This window comes from Poecilia reticulata, chromosome 17 (assembly GCF_904066995.2).
Source record: "Poecilia reticulata chromosome 17, P_reticulata-male-v2, whole genome shotgun sequence".
Classification (NCBI taxonomy): Eukaryota; Metazoa; Chordata; class Actinopteri; order Cyprinodontiformes; family Poeciliidae; genus Poecilia; species Poecilia reticulata.
In genome coordinates, this window is record NC_088846.1 from 13,169,205 (window position 1) to 13,186,707 (window position 17,503).

Below are 17,503 nucleotides of genomic sequence, written 5' to 3' on the forward strand. Positions count from 1 at the left end.
ACACACACACACACACACACACACACACACACACACACACACACACACACACACACACACACACACACAGACGAGTTTATATGTGTCGTGGGGACTACCAATTTTATCATCACTTGTGGGGACTAGACTTTCTAGTGGTTCTAAAAATCCATAAAAAATATTTTATATTATTTATACCTATATTAACCTAAACACAGCTTAAGATAACTCAATTTCAAAAGTAGAGTCATCAACCTGTCTGAGCCATGCTATATGGGGACTCATGAAATTCCGAAAAAACATGTCAGATGGGGACCAGATTTACATATTATTTGCATAATTTACACTAACTTACCTCGTGGGGACCGTTGTTCCATTTCCTGACATATACGGTCAGCCATTTTAGATTTCAACAAAATGATCAATAACTTATCACCAATATCATGAAATGATTACAGGAGAACAAAGCTTTGCAGAACACCTTTTTTATTTAACTTGTCAAAAGAACACATTGTACAGGCATTTCTGACCCTCAATGTTGCATGTTATTCAAGTCTTTAAATCCAAGTCTGCAGCATCTAAATCCTGGGACAGGAATACAGTAGGTATCCAAAATGTTGAATCTTTGGTAATATTCACTAATCTAGCAAAGCTGCCACTGAGAATCAAAATTATATTGATTTAAACAGAATAATAAGCCAAGAAATGTTAAGTATGTTGCTAAATCTGACACAACTACCAGTTTAGAAGCTCTCTCCTCTTCAGGGTCTCATCAATGTTTCTCTGAGTGCCTGAAGAGAGTGACGGAAGACTGGAATCCATTTCTGTTGGTTCCAAACTTGCACTGGTCAATGTCTGAAATATTTTAAAAAGACTTATTTGTATGTAAACATGTACAACCAAGTGCTTGCTTCAATAACAACTAATTCCTTGAACAAATACAGTGACATTTTTAAAATGAAGTTAAAAATGATGATTAGAAATAGTGAATTAAAGCCCTAAAACATATTAAACACTGTGTCAATGAAATAATTCAAATCTTCTACATTTTTCAGGTGCTGCATCTGGTTTTTGTGTGTTACAAACACCTCAGACATGACTTATGGGGACCCAACACACCTCAGACATGACTTATGGGGACCCAACACACAGTTAGTTACAAATCCTTCTGGGGATCAACTTTGTACCAGCATCTAACACACTTGGTAACACTGGTTAATGTGTGTTGTGGGGACTCCGTAAATGTCCAAAGGAGAGCTTTTGCTAGCCAATTTGAAAACTACAACAGTGGAATAAGTCTTAGTCAGATGTAGCACTGCAACTGCACTTTGACATACAGGACATTCAACTGTTTGCTGTATTAGTTCTAAGGACTTGTGGCCATAAAATGTCAGTCAGCCACACCGCATGTCAACACAACACATTGCACACGCACTTCTGACCCTCAATGTTACTTTTGATTCAATTAGTTTTGTTATTCAAGTCTTTAAATCCAAGTCTGCAGCATCTAAAACCTGAGACAGGAATATAATAGGTGTCTAAAATGTTGAATCTTTGGTAATATTCACTAATCTAGCAAAGCTGCCACTGAGAATCAGAATTATAATGATTTCAACTGAATAATAAGCCAAACAATGTTAAGTATGGAGCTAAATCTGAAGATAGCTACCTGTTTAGAAGCTCTGTCCTCTTCAAGGTCTCATAAATTCTTCTCTGAGTGCCTGAAGAGAGTGACGGAAGACTGGAATCCATTTCTGTTGGTTCCACACTTGCAGTGGTCAATGTCTGGAATATTTTAAAAAGACTTATTTGCATGTAAACATGTACAATCAAGTGCTTGCTTCAATAAAAACTAATTTCTTGAACAAATACAGTGACATTTTTAAAATGAAGTTAAAAATGATGATTAGAAATAGTGAATTAAAGCCCTAAAACATATTAAACACTGTGTCAATGAAATAATTCAAATCTTCTACATTTTTCAGGTTCTTCATCTGGTTTTGTGTGTTACAAACACCTCAGACATGACATATGGGGACCCAACACACCTCAGACATGACTTATGGGGACCCAACACACCTCAGACATGACTTATGGGGACCCAACACACAGTTAGTTACAAGTCCTTCTGGGGATCAACTTTGTACCAGCATCTAACACACTTGGTAACACTGGTTAATGCGTGTTGTGGGGACTCCGTAAATGTCCAAAGGAGAGCTTTTGCTAGCCAATTTGGAAACTACAACACTGGAATAAGTCTTAGTCAGATGTAGCACTGCAACTGCACTTTGACATACAGGACATTCAACTGTTTGCTGTATTAGTTCTAAGGACTTGTGGCCATAAAATGTCAATCAGCCACACCGCATGTCAACACAACACATTGCACAGGCACTTCTGACCCTCAATGTTACTTTTGATTCAATTAGTTTTGTTATTCAAGTCTTTAAATCCAAGTCTGCAGCATCTAAAACCTGAGACAGGAATATAATAGGTGTCCAAAATGTTGAATCTTTGGTAATATTCACTAATTTAGCAAAGCTGCCACTGAGAATCAGAATTATAATGATTTCAACTGAATAATAAGCCAAACAATGTTAAGTATGGAGATAAATCTGAAGATAGCTACCTGTTTAGAAGCTCTGTCCTCTTCAAGGTCCCATAAATTCTTCTCTGAGTGCCTGAAGAGAGTGACGGAATACTGGAATCCATTTCTGTTGGTTCCAAACTTGCACTGGTCAATGTCTGAAATATTTTAAAAAGACTTATTTGTATGTAAACATGTACAACCAAGTGCTTGCTTCAATAACAACTAATTGCTTGAACAAATACAGTGACATTTTTATAATGAAGTTAAAAATGATGACTAGAAATTGTGAATTAAAGCCCTAAAACATATTAAACACTGTGTCAATGAAATAATTCAAATCTTCTACATTTTTCAGGTGCTGCATCTGGTTTTTGTGTGTTACAAACACCTCAGACATGACTTATGGGGACCCAACACACAGTTAGTTACAAATCCTTCTGGGGATCAACTTTGTACCAGCATCTAACACACTTGGTAACACTAGTTAATGTGTGTTGTGGGGACTCCGTAAATGTCCAAAGGAGAGCTTTTGCTAGCCAATTTGAAAACTACAACAGTGGAATAAGTCTTAGTCAGATGTAGCACTGCAACTGCACTTTGACATACAGGACATTCAACTGTTTGCTGTATTAGTTCTAAGGACTTGTGGCCATAAACTGTCAGTCAGCCACACCGCATGTCAGCACAACACATTGCAAAGGCACTTCTGACCCTCAATGTTACTTTTGATTCAATTAGTTTTGTTATTCAAGTCTTCAAATCCAAGTCTGCAGCATCTAAAACCTGAGACAGGAATATAATAGGTGTCTAAAATGTTGAATCTTTGGTAATATTCACTAATCTAGCAAAGCTGCCACTGAGAATCAGAATTATAATGATTTCAACTGAATAATAAGCCAAACAATGTTAAGTATGGAGCTAAATCTGAAGATAGCTACCTGTTTAGAAGCTCTGTCCTCTTCAAGGTCCCATAAATTCTTCTCTGAGTGCCTGAAGAGAGTGACGGAAGACTGGAATCCATTTCTGTTGGTTCCACACTTGCAGTGGTCAATGTCTGGAATATTTTAAAAAGACTTATTTGCATGTAAAAATGTACAATCAAGTGCTTGCTTCAATAAAAACTAATTTCTTGAACAAAAACAGTGACATGTTTAAAATGAAGTTAAAAATGATGATTAGAAATTGTGAATTAAAACCCTAAAACCCTAAAACATATTAAACACTGTGTCAATGAAATAATTCAAATCTTCTACATTTTTCAGGTGCTGCATCTGGTTTTTGTGTTACAAACACCTCAGACATGACTTATGGAGACCCAACACACCTCAGACATGACTTATGGGGACCCAACACACAGTTAGTTACAAATCCTTCTGGGGATCAACTTTGTACCAGCATCTAACACACTTGGTAACACTGGTTAATGTGTGTTGTGGGGACTCCGTAAATGTCCAAAGGAGAGCTTATGCTAGCCAATTTGGAAACTACAACACTGGAATAAGTCTTAGTCAGATGTAGCACTGCAACTGCACTTTGACATACAGGACATTCAACTGTTTGCTGTATTAGTTTTAAGGACTTGTGGCCATAAAATGTCAGACAGCCACACCGCATGTCAACACAACACATTGCACAGGCACTTCTGACCCTCAATGTTACTTTTGATTCAATTAGTTTTGTTATTCAAGTCTTTAAATCCAAGTCTGCAGCATCTAAAACCTGAGACAGGAATATAATAGGTGTCTAAAATGTTGAATCTTTGGTAATATTCACTAATCTAGCAAAGCTGCCACTGAGAATCAGAATTATAATGATTTCAACTGAATAATAAGCCAAACAATGTTAAGTATGGAGCTAAATCTGAAGATAGCTACCTGTTTAGAAGCTCTGTCCTCTTCAAGGTCCCATAAATTCTTCTCTGAGTGCCTGAAGAGAGTGACGGAATACTGGAATCCATTTCTGTTGGTTCCAAACTTGCACTGGTCAATGTCTGAAATATTTTAAAAAGACTTATTTGTATGTAAACATGTACAACCAAGTGCTTGCTTCAATAACAACTAATTCCTTGAACAAATACAGTGACATTTTTATAATGAAGTTAAAATTGATGACTAGAAATTGTGAATTAAAGCCCTAAAACATATTAAACACTGTGTCAATGAAATAATTCAAATCTTCTACATTTTTCAGGTGCTGCATCTGGTTTTTGTGTGTTACAAACACCTCAGACATGACTTATGGGGACCCAACACACAGTTAGTTACAAATCCTTCTGGGGATCAACTTTGTACCAGCATCTAACACACTTGGTAACACTAGTTAATGTGTGTTGTGGGGACTCCGTAAATGTCCAAAGGAGAGCTTTTGCTAGCCAATTTGAAAACTACAACAGTGGAATAAGTCTTAGTCAGATGTAGCACTGCAACTGCACTTTGACATACAGGACATTCAACTGTTTGCTGTATTAGTTTTAAGGACTTGTGGCCATAAAATGTCAGTCAGCCACACCGCATGTCAACACAACACATTGCACAGGCACTTCTGACCCTCAATGTTACTTTTGATTCAATTAGTTTTGTTATTCAAGTCTTTAAATCCAAGTCTGCAGCATCTAAAACCTGAGACAGGAATATAATAGGTGTCCAAAATGTTGAATCTTTGGTGATATTCACTAATCTAGCAAAGCTGAGAATCAAAATTATAATGATTTCAACAGAATAATAAGCCAAACAATGTTAAGTATGGAGCTAAATCTGAAGATAGCTACCTGTTTAGAAGCTCTGTCCTCTTCAACGTCTCATAAATTTTCTCTGAGTGCCTGAAGAGAGTGATGGAAGACTGGAATCCATTTTTGTTGGTTCCACACTTGCAATGGTCAATGTCTGAAATATTTTAAAAATACTTATTTGTATGTAAACATGTACAACCAAGTGCTTGCTTCAATTAAAACTAATTTCTTGAACAAATACAGTGACATTTTTAAAATGAAGTTAAAAATGATGATTAGAAATTGTGAATTAAAACTCTAAAACCCTAAAACATATTAAACACTGTGTCAATGAAATAATTCAAATCTTCTACATTTTTCAGGTGCTGCATCTGGTTTTTGTGTGTTACAAACACCTCAGACATGGCTTATGGAGACCCAACACACCTCAGACATGACTTATGGGGACCCAACACACAGTTAGTTACAAATCCTTCTGGGGATCAACTTTGTACCAGCATCTAACACACTTGGTAACACTGGTTAATGTGTGTTGTGGGGACTCCGTAAATGTCCAAAGGAGAGCTTTTGCTAGCCAATTTGAAAACTACAACAGTGGAATAAGTCTTAGTCAGATGTAGCACTGCAACTGCACTTTGACATACAGGACATTCAACTGTTTGCTGTATTAGTTCTAAGGACTTGTGGCCATAAAATGTCAGTCAGCCACACCGCATGTCAACACAACACATTGCAAAGGCACTTCTGACCCTCAATGTTACTTTTGATTCAATTAGTTTTGTTATTCAAGTCTTTAAATCCAAGTCTGCAGCATCTAAAACCTGAGACAGGAATATAATAGGTGTCCAAAATGTTGAATCTTTGGTGATATTCACTAATCTAGCAAAGCTGCCACTGAGAATCAAAATTATAATGATTTCAACAGAATAATAAGCCAAACAATGTTAAGTATGGAGCTAAATCTGAAGATAGCTACCTGTTTAGAAGCTCTGTCCTCTTCAACGTCTCATAAATTTTCTCTGAGTGCCTGAAGAGAGTGATGGAAGACTGGAATCCATTTTTGTTGGTTCCACACTTGCAATGGTCAATGTCTGAAATATTTTAAAAATACTTATTTGTATGTAAACATGTACAATCAAGTGCTTGCTTCAATAAAAACTAATTTCTTGAACAAATACAGTGACATGTTTAAAATGAAGTTAAAAATGATGATTAGAAATTGTGAATTAAAACCCTAAAACCCTAAAACATATTAAACACTGTGTCAATGAAATAATTCAAATCTTCTACATTTTTCAGGTGCTGCATCTGGTTTTTGTGTTACAAACACCTCAGACATGACTTATGGAGACCCAACACACCTCAGACATGACTTATGGGGACCCAACACACAGTTAGTTACAAATCCTTCTGGGGATCAACTTTGTACCAGCATCTAACACACTTGGTAACACTGGTTAATGTGTGTTGTGGGGACTCCGTAAATGTCCAAAGGAGAGCTTTTGCTAGCCAATTTGAAAACTACAACAGTGGAATAAGTCTTAGTCAGATGTAGCACTGCAACTGCACTTTGACATACAGGACATTCAACTGTTTGCTGTATTAGTTCTAAGGACTTGTGGCCATAAAATGTCAGTCAGCCACACCGCATGTCAACACAACACATTGCACAGGCACTTCTGACCCTCAATGTTACTTTTGATTCAATTAGTTTTGTTATTCAAGTCTTTAAATCCAAGTCTGCAGCATCTAAAACCTGAGAAAGGAATATAATAGGTGTCTAAAATGTTGAATCTTTGGTAATATTCACTAATCTAGCAAAGCTGCCACTGAGAATCAAAATTATAATGATTTCAACTGAATAATAAGCCAAACAATGTTAATTATGGAGCTAAATCTGAAGATGTTTACCTGTTTAGAAGCTCTGTCCTCTTCAAGGTCTCATAAATTTTTCTCTTGAGTGCCTGAAGAGAGTGATGGAAGACTGGAATCCATTTCTGTTGGTTTCACACTTGCAGTGGTCAATGTCTGGAATATTTTAAAAATACTTATTTGTATGTAAACATGTACAACCAAGTGCTTGCTTCAATAAAAAATAATTTCTTGAACAAATACAGTGACATGTTTAAAATGAAGTTAAAAATGATGATTAGAAATTGTGAATTAAAACCCTAAAACATATTAAACACTGTCAATGAAATAATTCAAATCTTCTACATTTTTCAGGTGCTGCCTCTGGTTTTTGTGTGTTACAAACACCTCAGACATGACTTATGGGGACCCAACACACAGTTAGTTACAAGTCCTCCTGGGGATCAACTTTGTACCAGCATCTAACACACTTGGTAACACTGGTTAATGTGTGTTGTGGGGACTCCGTAAATGTCCAAAGGAGAGCTTTGGCTAGCCAATTTGGAAACTACAACACTGGAATAAGTCTTAGTCAGATGTAGCACTGCAACTGCACTTTGACATACAGGACATTCAACTGTTTGCTGTATTAGTTTTAAGGACTTGTGGCCATAAAATGTCAGTCAGCCACACCGCATGTCAACACAACACATTGCACAGGCACTTCTGACCCTCAATGTTACTTTTGATTCAATTAGTTTTGTTATTCAAGTCTTTAAATCCAAGTCTGCAGCATCTAAAACCTGAGACAGGAATATAATAGGTGTCCAAAATGTTGAATCTTTGGTGATATTCACTAATCTAGCAAAGCTGCCACTGAGAATCAAAATTATAATGATTTCAACAGAATAATAAGCCAAACAATGTTAAGAATGGAGCTAAATATGAAGATAGCTACCTGTTTAGAAGCTCTGTCCTCTTCAAGGTCTCATAAATTTTTCTCTTGAGTGCCTGAAGAGAGTGATGGAAGACTGGAATCCATTTCTGTTGGTTCCACACTTGCAGTGGTCAATGTCTGAAATATTTTAAAAAGACTTATTTGTATGTAAACATGTACAACCAAGTGCTTGCTTCAATAAAAACTAATTTCTTGAACAAATACAGTGACATTTTTAAAATGAAGTTAAAAATGATGATTAGAAATTGTGAATTAAAACCCTAAAACCCTAAAACATATTAAACACTGTGTCAATGAAATAATTCAAATCTTCTACATTTTTCAGGTGCTGCATCTGGTTTTTGTGTGTTACAAACACCTCAGACATGACTTATGGAGACCCAACACACCTCAGACATGACTTATGGGGACCCAACACACAGTTAGTTACAAGTCCTTCTGGGGATCAACTTTGTACCAGCATCTAACACACTTGGTAACACTGGTTAATGTGTGTTGTGGGGACTCCGTAAATGTCCAAAGGAGAGCTTTGGCTAGCCAATTTGGAAACTACAACACTGGAATAAGTCTTAGTCAGATGTAGCACTGCAACTGCACTTTGACATACAGGACATTCAACTGTTTGCTGTATTAGTTTTAAGGACTTGTGGCCTTAAAACTAAAAAAATAATTTTTAATTTAATTGAAGACGCTGTTTCAATACATTTCAACTTATCTAAAGGAGAGCAAAGGGGAGTGATCAGAAGATAAAAGGAGAAGGGGAGAGGATCCCTTGAGTTAATCAATTATCTGTTATCAATGACATACCTGGCAGTCATGGAAAAGATCTCGTCTTTCACCAAGGTAGTTAATGAGGCAGCAGACAACTGCATCCCTTTTTTTCTCAATGCTGTGTGTCTGTAGGGAGATACAATTTAGTGAAAAGACTGTTAGTGGAGAGTGGGGAGAGAATTACATACAGTAAGACCGAATTGCTTAAAAACAAAAGGGTAGTTTAAGTTTGTAAGGAGCTCAACTTTGTGCACATCAATTCTTTACAAATTATTTCAATTTTAATTCATTTAATGATTGAAACGATTTTAAAATAAAACTCTGAGAAGTAACGCTAAACTTTAACAACAGAGACACGTGCGCAGGTATGCAGGTAATCTGGAGAGCGGATCATTTTGTTTTTAAACAGACCGCGACGGACTCTAGCAGCCATGTTAAGGGAGCTAACAGAGCTAACAAGTAAACAACATAAAACACGTCAGTCAAGTTTGTTGGCGACATATTAGTATAGTAGTATTTTAAGACGGGACTTCTCATGTGCGGCGAAAATACACTAATGAATTGTTCCTCATTGACAGCTGTGTATTTCGGTGCAGCGTGATGTGGGAGCAGAGACCTGCAGATACTTACTGACCATTATACCTTAACCACACTCGGCAAAAGCTGAACTAACCCCTTTACAGTCAATGTTTTGCCTAAACATCCGTCCATTCAATATATTAGAAAAAGCTGCATTTCTAATCTTAAAACCAGCGGTCAGACACTGTCATGCATGCTAGCTAATCTTGTAAAAAGCACACCGCGAACACATTTCATTGCAACTTAGTTGTCCAGACAGTCAACCGTCATGGTGGCGCCAGGGACAGATTCAATCGTTGATTTCAAGTAATGGCATGTTACCAGATGCACATTGAATATAAGGGAAGTGTAATATCTCATCATTTCAAATATTACAATTTGCCTTCGCGCTATTATTCACAAATAGCTTACCTTCAGCTCACGGTTCGATGGCAGGGAGGATGCAGAGTTCTTCTTCTTGTTGTTGTTGTTGTCGGTTGGCAACAAATTGTTAGTAGCATTACCGCCAAAGGCTGCAGAGTTCCCTGTCCCGCTCATTCAAAAACGCGTCTGACGCATGTGCGACTTTGGAGCACCAGACTTAAGATTCGGGGGTATATTTTACTCTATTTTCCAATGTAATGGTTTTTACTGTTAACGAATGGGTAGCATATGTAAAATTTACCCATTATTTTATAATTCCTTGGCTAAATAAAAAAAATATTAAATTTTATATGATTTTTTTAGATCATATTTACCACTCTCCAAAATCACTTTTTTCAGTGTAGATAAAAATCTAGGCGGACCTTCCAAATTAGCCATTTTGGAACAATTTGTGCCATTTGAACTTTCTTAGTTTTTATTTCTGTAGGTTCTGTTTTAATCATTTATTCTTTTCATATAATACATTATTATATATCATAAATAAGTAATTAAATCTAAATTATTTTGGGGGGTTCTTTTGAAAAGTCCACATTGCATTCATTCATAAAAAGAGAAAAAATAGACAAATTGTAATAGACTGAAAATGGAACAGATTAACTCACAATAACACTTCAAATAGAATTATATAACAATGAAAATGCAAATAGCAATGACAACTAAGTTGTCAAAATGATATGATCACAAGAAAAACTAATATATCTCATAATTACATTACAATAACTGCGCTCTGCGCTCTCTGCGTAAAACCTCCCAATTCATTTTTTCAAAACTACACGGGGCAGTTTCTCAGGAACACATTCGTCAATTTTGACGATTGACATGTCGTTCGAACCGTCAGAGCCAATAGAATCTGAAAACGTTGACATTAATACGGAAACTAAAGTCATTCACCAATTACAGCAAAAAAAGGCATGTGTTATGGCTACTCTTGCATCACATAAAGTTCCAGAAAACAAAAATGCCAGAGTAGTTCCTTTGGAGGTTTTCGACTCACTCAAAAACAATAAAAAAGACCTTTCCTTCTATCATGTCTTCATTTGCACTAGTCAAAGGTGTTAATTGTAACCTGCCAAATGACAGAGGGGCTTAAAAAATAACCAAATATTCAGTTTGGTTATTTTTAAAAATTATATATAAATTCCCTTCTCACCCTCTGCGGGTGGTCTGTTTCATCCTCTGAGCTCGGGTCCTCTACCAGAGGCCTGGGAGCTTGAGGTTCTCCTCCAGTATCTTGCATGTGCCTAGAACTGCACATTTCTGGACTGAGATGTCTGATGTTGTTCCTGGGATCTGTTTGAGCCACTGCTCCAGTTTGGGGGTGACTGTCTGCCCCGAGGGCCCCGATGACCACAGGCACCACTGTGGTCTTCACCTTCCAGGTCTTTTCCAGTTCCTCCCTGAGGCCCTGGTATTTCTCCAGTTTCTCATGCTCCTTTTTCCTGATGTTGTAGTCGCTTGGTATTACTACATCCACCACAACGGCTTTCCTCAGTTCTTTATCCACCACCACAATGTCCGGTTGGTTCGTCTTGTCTGTCTGGATCTGGAAGTCCCACAGGATCTTAGCTCGGTCATTCTCCACCACCTTTGGGGGTGTTCCCCACTTTGATCTCGGGGCTTCCAGTCCATATTCTGCACAGATGTTTCTGTACACTTTGCCCTCTACTTGGTTATGTTGTTCCATGTACGCTTTCCCTGCCAGCATCTTGCACCCTGCTGTTATGTGCTGGCCTGTCTCAGGGGCCTCCTTGCACAACCTACACCTTGGGTCTTGTCTGGTGTGGTAGATCTGAGCCTCTATTGCTCTGCTGTTTAGGGCCTGTATCATCCAGTGCATAATGCACTGGACAATGCAGTGCATAACATACAGTGCATTGGATTATGCACTGCATAATACCCAGTGCATTGTCCAGTGTATTATGCACTGCAAGGCAAGACAAGGCAACTTTATTTATAACATTTTTCAGCCGGAGACAATTCAAAGTGCTTGTACAAAACAGGTAAAGGTTAAAAACAACATACAAGAAAAAAAATCAAGCAAATTAAAAATAGACAAAGTAAACATTAGAATTTCAAATATAGTGAATGAATGGAAATTCTTTAAAAATAAGATTTTAAGAATAGGCAACTTCAAATAAAAGGTATTTAACCTTGTTTTAAATAAACCCAAAGTAGGGGCAGACTTATAGACTTGGAGCAGGAAGTTTATTCCATAGAGCTGGAACATAAAAACTGGCATCCTGCATGTTTTAGTTCTCTCCCTGGTTTAACACACCTGGTTCAAATGATGGCTCATTAGAGGCCTACAAAGAACATTAACATACTGAACAGGTTGTTACTACCACCAGGGAGAGAACTAAAACATGCAGGATGCTGGCCCTCGAGGACTGACTTTGGGCACCCCTGCCCTATGTAATCAGCAGGTGCAGAAAAAGCATTTCGCCAGCAGAAATATGGATAAAAACAGGACAAGTCCAGACCGATATAGCCCACAATGGGAGTGTTAGTTTGCGCTTTAAAAGAAACCAGACTTTTTATATTTAGAGTTTTTAGAGCTCTCAATATTTTTTTCGTTTATCTTCAGTTTCATACATTTCAGTTCAGTTCACAGCTTAACATGTTGGTCAAAACAAGAAGAGGGAGAATCTCCCCCTCATCTGAACCACCTGGCTTTTAAAGGATTGGCTCCCACCAGGATTAATTAGAGGGGTGGAGACATTCATATTTTCAGAAATAAAGAACAAACATATGCACTAAACTATTCCTAAAAAGTGTCTACAGAGTTACCATTAACTCAAACAAAACTAGAAACAAAAACAATCTGGGCCCAAACAAAATCCAAAATACATCTCTCTCCCCTCTCAGAAAATGGATTTTTCCAATGAGGCTGATTGGAAACACCAGGTCCTTGTCAGCCTTGCTCATGGGCACGCTACCATGGCAACACAGGACCAGGTGACCTCAAAGAGATGAGAAAAATTATTAAAACGAGTAAATAAATCCAACCACCTCCCAAAACAATACATTTACCCAAATAAACCAGAATATACAAAACACACAAAAACAGCACCAATTATTAATCAATTCAAACAATTAACCGCATTTTTGTATTTTTCTCTTTTTTAGGCAGACAATATAAATACATATGAACAATTCTTGATGATGGGTAGTTCCACAGTATCAAAAGTCTAAACACTGAATCAGTGGAGTCAATCATTGTAGAAAAAATGTCTATTTTCATTTACAGTTGTGGATTGTATCTTCTAAGTTGATATTGTGATTTAAACCAAATGATTTCAAGTTCTTTCCATAACCTTCCTTATGGGGACCAGGAAGAAGGCAGAACCCAACCATATTTGGAAAAGTGTGTGAATTCCAATGAGGTGCAGTACCACTCTGAAACCTTATGGGGGCAGCATCGAGTCACACACACACACACAAAGTGACGGAAAAACATGTGTTATGGGCCATTTCTAAAACTTCACCAGCACCTTTAAAATGGCTTATAAAACGATTTTAAAATGATTTCTCTTATGGGGACTTGGCTTCAGGTCCCCACGAGGGAGTAAGTCCCCATGACGTGAGTGTGTAAACAGATTGAAGTCCCCATGAGGTGATAAAAACTAGAACACGCACACACACACACACACACACACACACACACACGCACACACACACACACACACACACACACACACACGCAAAAAAAAAGAAACAAAACAGTTCAAGATACAACCTCAGACAACTTTCTAAGGTGGAGTAAAATAACTATAAACTAATTATAGCAAAGGAAATAAATTAAAGATTAGAGTGTTCTATTGTTATTACTTTTTTGGTTTTGAGAGTTTTAATGTTTTAAAGCTTTTGATTGGACAGGAATTATGTACTGTAAAAAAAATAGAGCAAAGACACTTAAAGCTAAGTGTGATTTTAAAATAAAATATTGCTTCTCTAATTCATGTAGTTCATTCTAATACAAACCAGAGTTCATGCAACAGTATGAAAAGTTGAGAAACAGATTCATGTCAACGTGCAACACTTTTGAACATAAGTGAATTTATGAGTCATTTAATCTAAAACAAGTCAACTGAATTTAAATAAAAAATTAAAAAAAAAAACGTAATCTGACTAAAAAGGCTTGTTTTGTATCTTCAGATACCCAATTATGAAAAATAGAAACAGCAACAAATTTTTACATAAAAATTCTGTTTAAGATCAATTATTTGATCAGATTCAAACATTGAAATAAGTTCAAAGTTGATTTTTTAAAAGCAAAAACAGCAAGAAATAATAATGCTAAAGTTAGTGGAAAAAAATGTTTTAAAAAAACGAGGCTAAGTCACAAACCATATGCGTGTGTGCGGGTGTGTGCGTGTGTGTGTGTGTTTTGTAAAAGTTGTGAATGAATAATGAAGCTCTTACCGCGGCAGGCTCGCGCACACAGAGACCTGTTAATTCCTCCTCTGCCTGGTGTGAAAGGGGGACCGCGAGCCCGAGTCCTCGTGCCTTAATTTGAGGCGGGCTGGGTTTTATGCTAATCACGGGTGACACCGGCCCGCGCGCCCTGAATGGAGGAGGGCAGCCTCGAGCCGCCGTTCCCACGAGCCGCATTCCTCTGGTCAAGTTCAAGCTCAAAGCGCAAGGCGTGCCGCGTGGCTAATTCCGAAAAGGCGCGCACTCCCCGCCGTGGGAGAGTTCGCCACCTTGTATTCAGAGGCAGACAGAAACACACAGGCCCAGTGTGAGGCTGTCAGCGGCTCTCTGAGCTGACAAACAGAGAAAAGAGGCTTCTGTTGGGCTTCAGGTTTCACTTAAAGAATAAACAAATAAATAGAAAAGTAAAATGTTTTAATAACTTCATTTTCTCCAAAGCGAACAAAAGCAAATGCAGGATTAAAAATAGTTCTTAATGTTACTAAAAGCACTTTAGAAGGCAGTGATTTCGGTGATGAAGCCATTAAGGTTTTCCATCACATTTTATTCAGGCTCACTTTAACACACACACACACACACACACACACACACACACACACACACACACACACACACACACACACACACACACACACACACACACACACACACACACACACACACACACACACACACACACACACACACATAAGCCTTGATATACTGTCTCCCAAATGAAGCATCTCTGAGCAATTTAACTTTAAGTTTTCAACATAAAGAAAAAGATAAACACTTTCATTCCAGACAGGCATTTCTGTCTGGAATGTGTCAAATATATATATATATTTATATATTTTTTTTCTTGACTATTTTTTAAGGTTTTAGACAGAATTAGGATTGAGAGCATTTTCTTGACAGCAGCAGTTTGTCTAATCTGTGAATAAATGCACAGATTGTTGACAGAATAAGATGTGAGACAGTGAATAATAATCACTATGAATTATATAAGAAAAATATATTACACCTTCTAATTTTTACAAGTAATTTCCATCAGATTTACTGAGGCAGAGGTGCACATTAACTGGTGTAATGTCAAGTGTTTCCTCAAAGAGTCGGCTAAGCAGACTCAGATAAGTTTGACTGTAAGTTTGAAATAAAGTTTGACATCAGTGGTTTCATAGATGTAAACAAAAATACGATTTTACTATAGCAGACAACAAAAAAAGGTGACCAGTATATTTAACCAGACATTTTCCAGCCTTTTGGCTCATGCTGATATTTTGAGCAAAGAAAAAAAGCAAATGCGGTCACAGATTTACCAATTATATATTTTGCAGACAGGATGAGTAGTTTTTGTCAGCTATGCTAAATTGTAATTGTCATATTTATACAGTAAAGTTGAGAAATGAACATGCTCAAAGATGGTTAGTTAAGTATACTGCTACAATTATCAAAAGTTTTTTTCCTTGTATAGAAAGAAGAAAAAAAAAACAGATACAGGAAGGAATCATTAGTAAAGTTGCATCAGTGCTTTTTCAATTTGAATCCAGTCAAATCTTGCATTGTCAGCCTGAAATGGAAATTAAACTGACAAAGAGAAAACCATAATGGAAAAGGCGGAAACAAAAGGAGAGTTTCACTGTGCATTTTATTTTCAGTTTAAAAGAATCATCGTAAAAGCTAATTGCAGCTTGTTGGAATGACTTCCTGCAGCAGCAGCAGGAGCTGTAGCATGACGCTGAATAAACTTCCCATTAGATCCCCATTTAACCAGCATGACTTGATTAGTCTGTTCAGAAGATGGGGTCATTCTAATACCTTTAATCAGCTTTAAATTGTTTTTTTTTTTTTATTTCCAGTGAGTATTTGAGTCTCACTCACTCTGCTTCTGCTGAGCCAACAGATGGTTGCGTGGAAAATGTCATGCCTGCTGCTTGCAGCAATGAAAAGCCTCATTTCTTCCAATAACTTCTTTATCAGTCGTCATGTATCTGAGCTCCTTCATCACGCCTCCTCTCCAGATGGGAAGTGCTCTGCTCTGCTTCTATTCTGCAACCCCCAAAGTTCACTAAATCGTTTAGGTTTCCTTTAAATTGAAGTAACTCAAAGTAAGAAAAGACTTGTTAGTTGCAAAACACATTCATGCGCAATATGAATTTATTTACAGCTCAATAAGGAACAAAAAGGCAAAAGAGGATTAAATTAAAACTTAACGTTACACAACAGGACTTCTAGATTAAAATCTTAATTTTAATGATAAAATGCACAAAGAAGTTTCAGGGATAAATCCTTAAAATTGTATTCTGTTTCTTATGTACTCATTAGACATTTGAGCTTTTTCAAGTAATCCACAAACAAGAATAAATAAAAATGTTTCCATTTTCAAAAACCTGGATTAGTGGGTCTGGAACAATGACAAATTTTTTTTAAAAAACACCAAATTTGATGTTTAAAATGCATTTTGAGAATGATAATGATACTGAAGATTAAAAAGTGAATGTGAAATACTGTGCAGACGAGAGGCCGACTGCAGGCAATGGATGGAGGCCTTTGGCTTCCTAACGTTGGGAATTGATGTGGCGTTTCATATGAACGCTGCAAGAAGACATCAGGAATGAGTTTTCTATTGTTTAGCCTCATGTTCCAACACATGTTCAATCAATGAGGATTACAATTTCCACCACCTTATAACCAGTTTTATAATGCGCATGTGTATTTTTACACTGTGATGGAGGAAGTTATTGATGCTGGAGTTGGTTTGTTTTATGGACCTGTGTTAAAATAAGTGCTATTCCACTCTTTTTAATACACCTTTATAACATTTAATCAAATTTAGTTCAGAATACTTGAGATTTTGAGAGAAATTCTTTAAAATACAGCTTATATGAAAAAGAGGACCAACAAACATTCAGTTTTTCACTTAGATATTGAAAAACATTGAACCATTGCTAGCATATCTTTGTTTAAAAAAAACAAAATAAACAAAAAAACAAATTTAAATGAAAAAAAAAAAAACCTAGTCATTGGGACATTCTTTTGTCATTATTACCTTTTTATTAAACTGATTTATTGGCGATGTTTGCATATTTCAACCTCCATCTGTTGGAGCTACGTGTTTCAGCAAGTGTTTTGTGCAGCTCAATATCTGATAAAAACTGACGCTTTAATATGAATGTGAGAAACTCAGCGTGCATTTTATACAATAATCATA

At 36.9% G+C, this 17,503-nt stretch overlaps 2 long non-coding RNA genes across 2 annotated transcripts; both read right to left on the bottom strand.

The window, feature by feature from the left end:
* Positions 1–4,775, bottom strand: LOC145548018 (uncharacterized). Its single transcript, XR_014084313.1, has 5 exons — positions 4,444–4,775; positions 3,508–3,623; positions 2,609–2,724; positions 1,649–1,764; positions 1–834 (listed from the first exon to the last, which is right to left on the bottom strand). It is a non-coding gene; the product is annotated as an uncharacterized LOC145548018 (long non-coding RNA).
* Positions 4,776–5,342: 567 nt separating this feature from the next.
* Positions 5,343–13,545, bottom strand: LOC145548019 (uncharacterized). The gene is made up of 5 exons (XR_014084314.1): positions 8,914–13,545; positions 8,107–8,223; positions 7,209–7,325; positions 6,274–6,388; positions 5,343–5,451 (listed from the first exon to the last, which is right to left on the bottom strand). It is a non-coding gene; the product is annotated as an uncharacterized LOC145548019 (long non-coding RNA).
* Positions 13,546–17,503: the final 3,958 nt, after the last annotated feature.